We start from the raw sequence: 14,976 nt of genomic DNA, 5'->3' as shown, positions 1-14,976 counted from the left end.
TTTTTTTTTTTTTTTACAGCAGCCCAAAAAAATAATAAAAAAATAAATAAGTTAGGTGACAAATAAATTAAATTTTGTACTTTTAAATTTTTTGAACTGGATTTTTCTGCTTGTTAAAGGATGATAAAGAATAAAACTTTTTCTTTATTTTTTTTTATCAGTTTTTTTTTTTTTTTTTTTTTTTTTTACAATTTTACAAGGAGCAACCAGGCGAAACTTCCTATCTCGGCAATGCAATCAGTTTTCGCGACCTCGAAGCTGTCAACAATGCCGTGCGTCGACATTGGTAATGCGGTTTAATTTAAAGCGTAGATAGCGCGCGCTGTTCAAAATACGAAGCTTGCCAACTAGCGCCAACATTCGTATTGCGGCATTATTTAAAAGCGTAGAGAGCGCGCGCTGTTCAAAATACGTATAAAAACGTAATAATTGTTTGGAAAAAAAATTTTCGCTTCAAATAATCAAGATTTTTATTATGTTTACTGAAAACATTAATTTATTTTAAAACACTATAGGAAAATGTCTTGGCTTGCCCCAACCCCAAAGCTTGAGCCCCATAGGTAATCCAGTGGTGGATTACCCATTAAGGCAATCCACCACTGATCATAATAGTGGAAAAAACAACAGACATATTGACAAACGGGGGTGTTTTTCATGGAATGGACGTGGAACACTACACGAAAATCTAAATGCGGAAGGGTACAAGGACATTTTGACCCGTTGCGTACTGTCCACGGTAGAAGATCAATTCAGTGACTAGTGTCTGTATCAGCATGGCAATGCTAGCTGCCATAAAGCAAGGTCTGTGGACAATAACATTCCAGAAACAGACTGGACGGCCCAGAGCCCTGACCTGAGCCCCATAAACACCTTTGGGATGAATTAGAACGTCACTTCGCTCAGATCCCAACGACCCACATCGCGAACTGCTCTGGCTACAGCTATAGAATGGGCTATAGCTCCAGAGACGTTCCGACACACACTGGCAGTCACAGAAAGCAAAGGGTGAGCCCACCCCGTATTAATGTTCACTACTGGAAAGTCTGATTACAGTTTCGAGTAGGTGTCCGGATACTTTTGATCGGATAGTGTATAATGAGGCTGGTTTAACTGTTCTTGTTAGCAAGAGTTGAAGGAGTCCGTATATACAAAGCTGATGAGAGCTATTTTTATTTTATTTATTTATTTGACAGGAATATACAGTACAGGTCGACTCTTGAAAGAAAACGGCAATAATTGGTTTTGTTATGCAGCAAAGAAACTATAACAAAGATGTGCAAGAAGGCGTTTATAACTATTATATAACTGTGTCCCTGTCATATTGAAAAGAAGCTACTTTAGGATACCATCCTTAATCGGATTCAGATGAAGTTATTTTTCTTTCTTCGGACTTCCTCATCCACCTATGACTTCTTGTACTGCAAAAAAACGAACAATCAAGATACCCAGTGGCAGACAGATATATTATGTTTCCATGTGAAAAAGGGCATTTTCTAATATCAAAAAAAAAGAAAGAAAAAATCGTTGGTTTTCTTTGTCATACTATATATATACTGCACATTAATAGCACAAAAAATATAAGTTTAAAAATGCCACACGCATGGAATTCTTTGCGCACTCCTCTCATACATTTTCCACTGCTAACAATATCAAAATGTCGCATTCTTTTAGATAGCAGAATCGAACAAATGTTTTTATTGTAATTAAAGGTCGTCTTAAAGGACTGGCTGCCACTTGACATGCATAAAAATAATTTCGTACCTTACGCTGCGTGTGTATGTCCTTGGTTCGTTGTAGTCACAAGTGATGTGAATTTATTATATACTTTGCAGCTCTTGTTCATCTATTACAGAACACGCTTCTAAAATGAACGGCATTAATTCCATCTAAAAGTTGATAAGCACTTTGACCTAAATTCGGTAAAATTTGCTTTAAGAGACCGCATGGAAGAAACAGCTGCGAAATCGTGTCTTATAAAAACAATTTAGGGACCCTTTCACTCGTTACACGATGCTCTTTGTCGCGTGGCGAAAGCGCATTGGTCAATATTTAAAAAAATAAATAAATAAATACATCATTTCGATGCCATGCGAAATCAGTGTTTTAAGCCAGATTTTCTCGGTTAGTCCAAAAGGTACCATAATCTTTCTAGTGTTGTAAAATACGTATTTACTAATGACAACATTAATCGAAACATGTTTAATTAATTTATATTAATTAAGCATGTTTCTTTTATCTGACCCAACTTTTTAGTTCGGTCAGATAAAAGACGTGACGTCAGCCAGGATCCATCAACCTCGGATAATTTGTTTGATGGCTTAACACTCGAATTGTAACATATTTCAACCGTAAACTGAAGCTTTTCTTTTTCCCATCCCTTGAAAGCTTTATCTTTTAATATAATTATCCATTACTGATGGCGAAAGGGTTCCAATTACTGATGGCGAAAGAGTTCCAATTACTGATGGCGAAAGATTCGAATATGTCCAAAACATATATCAATATGTGTAAACGTTTAAATGAAGATACAGATGGCAGCTTCAGCTTACACATTTCATTTTGACCTTCAATGGCATACATTTGGTGGCTATCCAGAAGTGATGCACACTAATTAAAGAGCATCCGGTCTGGAGTAAACATACTTCCTAAAATTGTTAATCTCGAGCATTTTATTTTTTATGGGGGGGGGGGAATGCTTTATATTCCTTTTTTTCTACATGCAGTTTCGGTGGGGGGAATATGTCACAGGTAGTGAGACAAAATAATCGATGCTGTACAAAGCAGTTCTCCACGTTACTATGCACTCCTAGATAGTAATTTCAGTGGATTGGATTCTGAACTGCATAGACGAAATGGGGATGATTTGGGTGCTCAATTCTGGATAAAACTTAATTTCGAGTTTTAGAAACCGGCTTTAATTAAATGCGCAATGATAAGTGCGAATTTATTTTAATAGTGATAATATATATTTCGTTTAAAGCAGCAAGAATAAACGAAAACAAATAAAACTTTGCATACGTCTTACCTTGTTTGCCTCTAGGACTGCAGAAGTAATGATCTGAGCAGTTATTGATCTATTGCTTCAACAAGAAAGCCTAAAATAAAAAATAAATCAGCTATAATCATAAAGACCGGTTTTGTAACAAGTATGCAAATATTCTAATTTCCTTTTAGCACCTCTAAATTTACGCCACACCCACATAGTATTTGATCATATTCATGAAATCCAAAGGCCTACGCTGGCTAACGTTAGTATCCAAGAATGGTATGTGTGTTATGTATCGTGACTTCTTGCTATTCTTAACTTGCGTCGCGTCATGGCTTCATTCATAAATAATGGAAGATGTTTTCTTTTATTTCTTCGGCCCTTCAACCACAGCTTTATCGTCCTTTACCTCAGCCATAGCCAAGTCAGCCGGTCTTGGGGGCGGACAGAGTCATAAATAATCAGTCCTCGACTTATGACGGGGTTCAGTTCCGACGATACCATCATAAGTTGAAAATCGCTATATATATAAAGATATGTTAACCATCGATACCTGATTCGCCAAATGTGTAGGTCGGTTTTGTTACATTTGTACATTATTGGTAAGTGCGTCTATGCACTTGCCAGTAAAATAATCAGATAAAAATGCAAACATCAAGAGTAATTATTCAAAGCCTTATGAATTGGACAATTCATCAAAAGCCGCAAGGTAATCAACACTAAATACTTGAAATTCAAGAATTGCAACAAACCATTTTGAGGATGATTCATTCACCAGATGCTTAACTTGTGGGAGGTCGACTCATCTTCAGGGAGTGGAATGACAGAGTGGACTTCGTGCTTCTGTGCATCAAGTCCAACTTAGTCTGTATAAGTTTCCTTTTCTACGTCATTTTTTCTTAGCAAGTAATTGCAGCTTGTTATTCTTCTACTTTGCTAAATATCTCCATGTTGGAATCCACTTCTTGAAACCACCGAAATACTAACAGAAGCAAATAACTCGGTCATTTTTTTTTCTCTTGTTCTTCTGGCTCTATAAGCCCTCCATTTGAGGGCTCTTCTCCCACAGAATTCAACAGAATTCCTGGACCATGGGATGCAGAAGTGGGGTGGTGTTTGGTGAACGTGTTAATAGAATAGTCGTCGTAAGAGTGGTAGTAAGTCTAGGACTAACTGTGTGGATGTGTACACACGCACGCAGACGAAACGTCATACTTTCGTAAAATGTATAAATAAATAATGGAATATAGAACTTAGGAATCGTTCATATCATAATACTGGCGTCCAGTATTATGATATGACAACATATAATAGTAACAACAAGAACAGACCAGTGCAAGGATGTGAGATTACTTAACTGGGCATAACTAAAATCACCAGTGCCTAAGTGGAGCTCCGTATATGTATCGTCGCAGTGGAGTTATTCTTGAGGCATCCCATAGTTACATAGAAGTTATTAATCTTCAATTTTAATAGAACTTAAAAACTGCTCGATAATGCATTTCATAAACATCCGGTCATCAAAATCACTTCATTCGTAGTCTAATCATTTCTGGAGAAACTTAATTACGTGTTTTCACTAGGAAACGAGCCTAAAATCTTAGAAATGGAAAGGATGTAAAGCTTACATCCATGATCCTACGGCAAACCTGTACGCACAAGGTATTTGTTAGCACAATTGTAATATGAGTTACTATTTTCAAAGCATTCGTTTATTCTTCTTTTTTTTTTTATTCCAAAAGAAAAAGAAGGAAATAAGCGATATTTTACCAGAAGGTGTGTGGTAAAATTCTTCATTATAACTGAATAAAAGTAATAGTAATGTCATCTAGAAATTTTTCGACCGTTCGCCATAAAATTATATGAAGGCTAAATGTTTACCTATAATTTTATGGCAGAATTACTTCATCATTCAGCTATAATGACAGTTATTGATGCGCACGAGCTGGCATACAGCTGAGAGTTATAACCTACACTATATGACTGATTTCTAATTGCTGCAAATCCATTATGGGTTGCTTTTTGCTCTCTTGCCAAATTTATTTCTGTGCGACTTCTATCCTCCAACACTTCCAGCTCCCCAGAGGCATAGGGAGGAGCGGAGGGGACGGTCCGCTCAGGGCGACACTTTGAACTTTTGCAGTTTTCATTCTAAAATACAGTCTCGAGAACTCATTTCCAAATATTGTAATACGACTGCGAATTTTCCTCGCAATTGCTGTAAGTGTTGCTAGTTGTGAGAGGAGTTTTTCTAAATCAAATTAATTAAGAATTATCTACATTACTATGAAATAGACTTCTACAATGTCATCGACGATTTTTCTAACAGAAAAGCAAGAAAAATAACATTTTAGAATGTTGAAATTAAAGTTTTACTTCAAAAATAAACGTAGTGTTTTAATTTATTTCCGTATACGTCGTTTTGACTTTTTGTAGTATTTTTGGTGTATTGAGAGGGACGACAAACTCAGGGACTGCCCCGAGCGGCAAAAGCTCTAGCTACATCAGTGCAACTCCCACACATCCAGGTAGTACGATTGTTAAATTAAACCATAAAGCCGACCTCCTCGTATTCACTTTCTCCGATACCAAGAAAAGTTTGTTGCATACTTTGAACTAACTCCTATCCTATGTCGCCTGTATAAACTGTCTTACTCCACTGGCAGCTATCCCACAGCTGGAAATTGGCATATATTCAACCCATTCCCAAGGACAACAAGTCACTGCCATCCAACTAACACCCAATCTCGCTCATCCCAGTCCTGTCTAAAGTAATGGAAAAAATTATCAATTCCCAACTCCTACACTACCTTGAAGGAACCCAACCTAATAAACGACCGCCAGTATGGATTCCATCGCTGCCGATCAACAGAAGATCTGCTCATATATGTCACCCATAAATGTCATGGAGAAGTTTGGCGAATCTCAAGTGGTTGCACTTGATATCTCCGAGGAGTGTGACCGGATCTGGCACAAGGATTTACTAAGCAAGCTGCCATCGTTTGATCTGTCTCAAGACTTCTGTAGTTGGATTGCCAGCTTTCTGTCTGGACGAACACCATGTGTAATGGTGGATGGTTCCTTATCTTCTCACCACTGAACTAATTCCGGGATTCCACAAGATTCTGTCCTCTCACCAACCCTCTTCTTGCTATATATATCAATGACCTACTTCAACTGACCTCCAACCCAAGACACAGTTTTGTGGATTGAAGCACATTGCACTCCTCCCTTTTCATTTGATAAGCTTTACTCTACACAACTCACCTCACCCTGGGCCTACAGAATATCAACCACCACCGCCCTCAATTCTGATCTCCAAGCCATCCTCCAATGGGGTTCAGATAACCTGGTCAATTTCAATGCTAATAAAATCCAGTACTGTGTTATTTCTCATAAAAAAGAACCATTTCCTCTCAATATTATTTTTCACAACACCGAAATTTCCAGACAATTTGAGATCTCTCTTCTTAGAACTACCCTGACATCAAGCCTCACCTGGCATAAACACATCACAACCACTGCATCCTCAGCTTCTAAAAAACTAGGCTTCTATTTCGCTCAGGCGTTACTTCACTCCTGAACAGCTGTTAACCTTATAAAAATCACAAATCCTCCCAGCTATTGAATACTGCTCTGGGGTGCCCCTTATCCCCCCAAAAAGCTCTCTCAAAATGCTTGACTCAATACACAGAAGAGCAATTAGACTTATTAATGACCCATCTCTTACCAACTCACTCCCCCCCCACTTTCGCACAGACGATTGATTTCCACAATATGTGTATTCTACAAATATTTCCAGGGGAAATGTTTATCTGAAATAGCATCAATAATTCCCCCACTTAGTACTACGCTCGTTGGAACACGTGCAACTGCTGCTCAACATCCCTTCACAGTGCACCTTGAAATCCACAGATCGTTTTTTTCCCTCATCCCTGCAACTGCTATACTGTGCAAGAGTCTTCCCACGAGTGTCTTCCCAAAGGAATACAACATACAGTCATTTAAATCAAATATGAACAAGTTCCTCTTTTCCCAACTCTCTACCAATACTCGGTACTAAGATACTATAAGGTTGATCAACCAACCTCTCGTGTATGGGCTAAACATAAAATAAAAAATTAAATAATTTCCTCTGATCTTTCGTCAGAAAGACTTCATATGAACTCCAGAATAAAAATAAATTTTATATGGTGTGTACAAGATGTCATACTACTTGTTTGGTATCAACTGGCAACGTGGAAGTAAGTCAATATATATATATATATCAATATATATATATATGAAATAGGCAGAATCTTCAATTGTTTTGACTAGTAAATGGAATGTACTTTTATTCTCGTGAGCTGAACACTAATTATATTAGCAGTTTAGGTTCTAAAGTTATTGCGAATTATTAGAATCAATTTTTAGAAAACAGTAAAAATATTATTTTCAAATTCTGATCAAAAATCGTCTCTGAACTGTTTATGTGCAACGTAGTTAATAATAAACAAAGTTTAGTTTAGTAATCCAAAAACCAAACAAGGAACTTCCCCATCTCCAGGCGAGATTTCAGATCTCTAATAAGCAAGTTGGTGGTAGATGAGGTTCGTCTACAATTAAACATTTACAAGTCATTCATCCCAAGGAAAGGATAAATAAATTTATAAAAAACTAATATAAATTTAATAAATAATTCCACATTTTATTATTCATAACTGAAAATGCAGAATATACAGAAGACAATACATACTATCATAAAAGAAATATGAACACTTCGTACCAATATTATTATTATTTGACACCTCCAGGGAGTCCAAAGACTCATCGAGGGAGAGTGTGCAAACAGCACTGATGTGAAGTTGAACATCTTTTAAAAAAAGATTTTGAACTTCAACTATACGCTATTTTCGGTGATACAAAAGTCAATTCTGTAGGAGTCATCAATTCCTCAAGAATGTATAAGTAAAATAAGAAACATAATTAACAGCCAACACTGTTTTCCTTGTTCGGGAGCAGCAAATCCATATATAAGATTGTTGCAAGAAAAGGGAAACATGTAACTTCCTAGACGGTTAATGGCAAATATTGCGCATGCGCAAAGGAGAGGATGAGATATACGAACATAATACTATCGACCTTCACTCTCTTACGTCTCCGCATGGCAACTGGAAACCGCCTTCAGCAATGCCACATTCCACCCATGTAAACTGACAAGCCTCCGCCCAAAGCAGTGAAAGTTGCGACCCTACTCTTCCTAAAGTTTCACTTTGCATCTACAGGCGAGTTGAACAAAAATTACTTGGGGTGGGGAGGGAGGGGGCCTCTGCCTTCTGCACTTAATTCTACTGATACCGACATACGGCACCAAAAGGACAGCTAAGCATCAAGTGTAAGACATTCGTCTTGATGGTCAGGTTATAAATCACTTTATAACCATAGTCATCGGAAAAGTTAAGTTAATGTTCGTGGAGACCTCATCGGAAAGTTGCGTTACAGATTTTAATAAAAATGGAACAGTGATTCCCCTCCCCCCCAAAAAAAGCTATTTTAGATGATCGCTTCCAAATCAAGGCAATTTGCATTTTTATTGTTAAGGTTTCAGGTCTATGGCCACGTGTTTAAATCCCTAAGCATATTACCACGCGTACTTTGAAGTATAAATTCTCGAGAAAATATCTGAGATGATTGTCTTCTCCTATGTCAGTTGTAATTAATGCATGAAAATTTCCTACTGTCTTGAATTTGACCGACAGTTTTTAAGGTCAAAAGGCACTCTTATTGGGAAACTTTCATTGTATGGAAAGGAGATTCCTATCTGGATACAAATTTTATATTTGCACAAATTCAATCTCTTCAAGCTTCTTCCACTCGCCTCTAACCTAACCTAACCTGAATCTGGAAATACAGTCCAAAAAAATGAAAATTGATTCCGACAAAAAATTTCCTCCTGCACCTTTGGGGGCCACTGTGCAAGTTCCTATCCCACACGTCGACAAGGGACGGGGTGACTCGCGCAATCTGCTGGCGGCTGTCATGAGTGTGACAGAGGATGATTTTTACCAACTTGGAACTGCTGAAGGAATTTTAAACCAACTCTATGCCAGATCACAATTCACTTTATGTCCCAAGGACTTACTGGGAGTTGGAGACGTTCCAGACCACGAAATAGCTCTTCGGTCAGCCGCTTCAAGTCAGTCCACGGGTAGCGGCCAAGGGTTCGTGAGGTGTACTTGCAAGACCAAGTGCCGAAATTTGAAGTGCTTTTGTATGAAAAAAGGCAGTTAAATTTCGTTCAACACTGGTCGTTTTCTCTTGTTGTAGAAAAATCCAGTATCTTACATTTTCATATGAATCTTTTCAATAAAAGCCTTTTTCATACTTTGCGGAAATTGTATTTGTCATTATATATATAACCCCTAGGTATTCTATACAATGCCTATGGAAAGTATATAAAATATTAAAATAAAACAGACATTTCATACTTTGCCTAAAAACGTCACGCATTCTATACAATGCCAGTAACATATACATTGTACTTTTAATTTATTTTCTACATAAGCCGGCAAAGGTTGGTCGATTGGTAGAGCCTCTGCTACTAATGGCTCAGTTAAGTAAGTTTGAGCGCGGTTAGTAGTTGGAAGGGTACCAATCGTTCGATGCTGTTGGCACACTCTCCCTCGATGAGTCATTGGACTCCCTGGAGGTGTCAAATAATAATAATAATCCGGAAACCCCACTCTAGAGAGACTAAACATTAAACTTTTTCATCAAGCCACTTCAGGCTTCCAACAAGCGGGGTTCTGGTCTTATCCCCGGGCAATCAACTCCATCTCCCACCTAAAGCAATTGCAAAGATCCCTGCCCACGGTGGGATTCAAGCTCGCAGCCTGTTGGTTGGAGAGGGGGGGAAACTTACCACTCGGTCAACCAGGCAGCAGGATATGGTTGTGGAAAATAAAAAACTAGGCATCTCATAAGCACACTCTTGTATAGTTACGTCATTTATAATTACAATAATTGAATCTAGAACTATTTGGGACTAGATAAATTGGTTCACTATAGTTTTGCCTTTAGAAAAATAAAGTAAAACAAGCTTAACAAAAATCCTAAATCGTAATAAGGTATTTGGACCTAGTTATTCAAATTAAGGGGATATTAAACCCCACATTGTTTCAAAACCGAATAAGAAACTCAAAGATCGGAATCAAAGAGTTTCATGCCGAATATAGTAACTATAAAAGTACCGGGGACCACTAGCGTAAGCTAAAGCACGTAGTACAAACTAGGGCAACTCGTAGCAAAGGTGGGGAAAGTTCTGATCGCTGTTCTTAGTATTTCTCATAATGTATTTAAATATTTGGACCTACTTTTTTTTTTATAACCAAAGGATATCGTCCTCGAAACGGATTGGGCTATGAAGGCTTGCTTGTAAACAATACAGTTTGAAAATGTTCAGTGTGCTATTTTAAATTAACATATTTAATACACCCGTAGTACGGATGTATTAAACCCACAATACATCCGTACTACGGGTGGGAAGAATTTTTTTGTGTGTTTATTAATTGTATGTTTTGTTTATTTTTGACAAAACTCGAAAATCCTACTCTAGAGACCAAACATGGAACTCTGAAGCCACTAGAGGCCTCCTGTGGGTCGGTCTCACACCTGACGATGAAATTCATCTCTCACCTAAATAAATCGCAAAGATCCGTGCCCACAGCGGGATTCGAACCAGCAGCCTGTTAGTTGGAGATCGGATTAGCCAACCAGACTAGCGAAAGAAAAAGCCAATTCTGGTTCTGAATACCGCATTTTTAATGCCCAAATTTGGCAATAATTTTTCCAATAGAAATGAAACTAAAAATTGAACCACGCAGGCATGTTCTTGTGCGTATTTTTAAATCCATTATTGTTAAATATAATTTCAGGTTTTAAAAAATTTAGATAATGACGATAATTGCAGATGGACATAAATTCAATAGCTGCTTATGTATTAAAACAAACAGATTCCAAAGCGCGTATACTAGGCATGAAACAGAGTTTTGAAGTGATCGTGTACCTGATAACCTTTCTCGGAGATATTAACGTTTACTGTTGTCGTATTATGTCGCATATTACTGACTTATTTTACCCTGGAGTATTCAGAATATATCGAAATAAGACGCAGATTTTATTACGCAGCAAACCACGACTCGCTAATTTATTATGAGCAGCAAGCTGACTTCAGCGTTGCTTTGTTTAGCATATCGCGGACCTTCTTGGAGAAAGTCAATTTGGAATATAAAACTCTAGAGGGAAAACGTGCAGTTTAGGAGAAAGGCGATGAATAAATTTGCAGTGAAAATGCACTGCAGTCAAACAAAATGTCAAAGAACAGTTCGTGACGTAATAAGATGCCCAAAGCCATAAAAATAACGTTATTACATGCTAAGTGTATTACAGAAAAGTGAAAAGTTGATGGCTATCAACTCGCATTATCTGCGATATAGTTAGAAAGTGATGCTAGTTTCCTATTGATCTTATTATTTAAATTTATATTATAATTTTTATCTTATTATCTAAATACTGTCAACAGTAATGTAGGTGACATGAAATGTCACTTTATGTACAAAAAAAAACACTTAAACCACCCAGGAATACTAAGTTCATATCTATTGGCTAAAATAAAACTTCTGTAGGCAGTACTTGTAACAGTGACAAGGAAACGGGGTGCGAACAAGTCATCGCAAACCTTAACGGAGGTCAAGTGACATCCGTAAACAAAGAACTCTCACACGAGATTACAAAAGTGACTGCATGCATTGGTCGAGAGAGTTTGGCTTTTTTACCCCACTTAAATTCGTATCGCTTACATACCTCATTCTAAAGCATGATTGAAATAAACATATTCCCAAAGTTTGTTATTTTAACTGCAAGTTCGCATTTTGATGAGCCTAGCCATATATGGAAGCAAGTACAGTGTGGGGATGACAGGCATCGGTGACTTAACACGTATGTTAGTGGTTTCTAATAAATTCGTGAAGGGAAAAATGCTCAACTGGTGACTCCCACACTTTTTGTGAATATACATTTCTAAAATCACTGAAACTTATTTTAGTAATGCTTTTTTTTTATTCCAAAAAGCGTCTATTACAATTCATAACGTCTATCTCATTATTACCTATTAATATTACTAATCGCATCAAAAGCCACTCTTATATGGCAACAGACGTGTTTTGCAACGTTTGCTAGTCATATGTCTGATAAGTATACCCAACCACTGACATGCAAGTTTTATTTTCTTAAATCTACTGCTAGAAGACCAAAATGAGCGAGCCAAAGACTCAATAATATTCCAAGCCAGTTGCGGTCTATCGCCAAGCAGTAAACTAAAACAAATATCTCAGGACAAATATCAAAAACGAACAAGTAGATTTTTGGATTAAGGAATATTATTGAGCACTTGACTCACCTCAATGGACCGTAGGTCTAATCAGTACATCTTGCCAGAACAGTTAACGATTCAAAAAAGTATGTACATTTTGCCTCTGTACATTCTTGTACAATGATATTTATTATTATAACTGGAACAATATCTATTTGCATATGTATAGTAAACATATTTCGCGTAAAATGATCCGATTCAAATCAAACTTAAGATGACTCGATCAATTTTAAGAGACCCCAATTTTAATTCGGTTCCATTCAACCAGAGCATAATTTATTACTGTCATTTCGAACCGTTTTGGTAAAGAAAAAATAATTCTACTAAAACTATTTCGAAATTCTAAACTTTTTAGAAACATGTGGAACTATATATAACCATTTTATATGCACTTAATATTTTAACCAACAAATTAGGGAGACGAGTATGCTTTTTATTTTTTTTTAACAGAAGAATTAGCCTTTACATGTGTTTATATCTTAATACATAAACAACTATGAAGAGGAGGAAAAATAGGAAAAAACTTTATGGATGGTAGCAAGAGAACGAGAATATAAGAATGACCTCATTTTCAAACTAATTAACACACTTCGAGGTTACATAGGCGTAACCTTTAACTTCGTTTCTTTAGATTTCTGCAAGATGCCAAACATAAGGTAAAGAATAATGCAACGCAACTGTTCAAAAGAATAGTGTTTAGTCGTATGTGGGTAGATATACAGCACACCCAGGGAGATTTATATAATCTTTAATTTTAAATTTTTTAAAAAATATAATCAAGTATCGAAAAAAGGAGTTATCAATTCAACGTAAATGCATATTACAGTGTGTAAAAGCCAACAGAACTAGACGATCAGTGCATTTTTCAAAACGTATGAAAAAGTACTCGATTCTGTCTGTCTGTCTGGTATGCATGCGAACTTCAGCTGAGGCCAGGCACGTATATGGAACAACAAATTCATGTTACCACGTGTACATTAGGGAAACAAATTAAGTCATATTGATATTCGTATAATTAGGATCATTTGAAGGGACGGTTCCACAAAATAGTGGAATGAAATGGTCAGTGCTGGATTTACGTATAAGCTAAAAAAAGCTACAGCTTAGGGCCTCGCAATCTGCCGGGGTCTCAAATAAAAAAAACAAAAAGACCAGCTGATGTAATTTAAAACAGTAGGGGGCCTCTGGGTTTTGTATAGCTTAGGGCCTCAGCAAGTCTAAATCCGCTCCTGCATCAAATGCAGCCTTTCTCAAGCCAGTGCACAAGCCTGGCTTGAGAAAAATGGCGGTGTCAAACTGAGCAATGAAAATCATCTACCATATCATAAAACCAAAAATTTTGGTTCTCTAGAGATGTCATACGACACACTCATCAATTTCAATTGATCCAGATGCAATATCGACGTTTTTTTGTTGCTTACAGTTACTTGTATTTGCTATATTGCTCTCTTTTGGTGGTTTTATAAATCCAGTGTTTAACAATGATCCGTACGTAGGAATTTGAAAGCTAAAAAACAATACTGTATTTACTCGAATATAACTAACTTTTTTCCCAAAATTAAAGCTAAAAAATCGTGTTGCGAGATACGTGCCGGAATTTTCGGAAACTAAAGTTTTCAAAAAAAAACTGAAAATGGTACGACCTACCAAGAAGGTCCTACTCGCTATCACTACTTTTGGCATCGAAAACAGTTTCTTTGGGTGCAACGTCAAAGTCATCTACCCAAATAGCATCATCTTCTTTCCCATTATTTCAAGCAAAAATTACCATTAATTTACAAGACTTGAGATATGTAGAGCAGCGAAGAATTGCATATGATTGATGCGGTATTAACAAAAGATCGCGCGAACCAAAGACAAATTAGCATTTCAATAGTTGAGTTGAAATGCTAATTCCCTTCAACCGAATTCCATAACATCTGAAACACATTCACTATATATTTCTTAGTTATAACATGCTAAAGACGGGGGTGGTATCAAGCAAAACCATATGTTCCACCGGCAACATATGGTTTTGCTTGGTCTATACAGTAGTTTCTGTTGGAGAGGGGATGTGATTCATTAGTTAGTGACGTTTTATCCCGGTTGTCTCTGTTGAAAAATATAATGACTCTTTTAATTATGCATAGCCAAAAATTGCCACGTACCCCACACTTTGAGAAACACTGCTATAGAGGATTCCAGCCCATAATCTGTTTGTTTGGAAGGAAAGAAGCTATTTTTATGGGCTGAACCGGCAAATGTATACTTAAAGTGTCAAATTTCCAAAGCATGTTATGTACTTCGATTATACAGCACAGAATACTATCTCAAATATTTCCGGCAAGTTAAAAACAGCTTTCCCTATATGCATTAACAAAAACCATGGGATGCCCTCCGACTTCAAGCAAATGAATAGGACTATCAGTGATTCATTCGAAAGTCGTGTCGCTCTTATATACTGAGCGATGAATACATGCGATGGAAAGACTTCACTGCGTTTCAGAAAGGAATGACAGTGTAATTTGGATTGGTTAAGTTAGGTTGGAGTGGAACGTTCTGAATTACCATCAGAGATGCTATGTCCGCAAAGCCAGTATAT

At 37.0% G+C, this 14,976-nt stretch overlaps 1 protein-coding gene across 4 annotated transcripts in view; it reads right to left on the bottom strand.

Annotated features, from left to right (window-relative positions):
• LOC150092284 (tyrosine-protein phosphatase Lar-like) overlaps nucleotides 1-14,976 on the bottom strand; it is a 1,042,795-nt gene that overhangs the window by 933,005 nt on the left and 94,814 nt on the right. For all 4 annotated transcript variants that reach the window (XM_090415047.1, XM_090415048.1, XM_090415049.1 and 1 more), the window contains exon 2: nucleotides 3,026-3,095. The gene's annotated coding sequence lies outside the window, so the exon portion shown is untranslated. The remainder of the gene's footprint in view (nucleotides 1-3,025; nucleotides 3,096-14,976) is intronic.

The sequence above is a fragment of the Typopeltis vanoorti genome, chromosome 26 (genome assembly GCF_054136105.1).
Source record: "Typopeltis vanoorti isolate ZY-2024b chromosome 26, IOZ_Tvanoo_1.0, whole genome shotgun sequence".
Classification (NCBI taxonomy): Eukaryota; Metazoa; Arthropoda; class Arachnida; order Uropygi; family Thelyphonidae; genus Typopeltis; species Typopeltis vanoorti.
The sequence above is the reverse complement of the archived record's forward strand: the minus strand, read 5'-3'. Positions and strand labels throughout refer to the sequence as shown.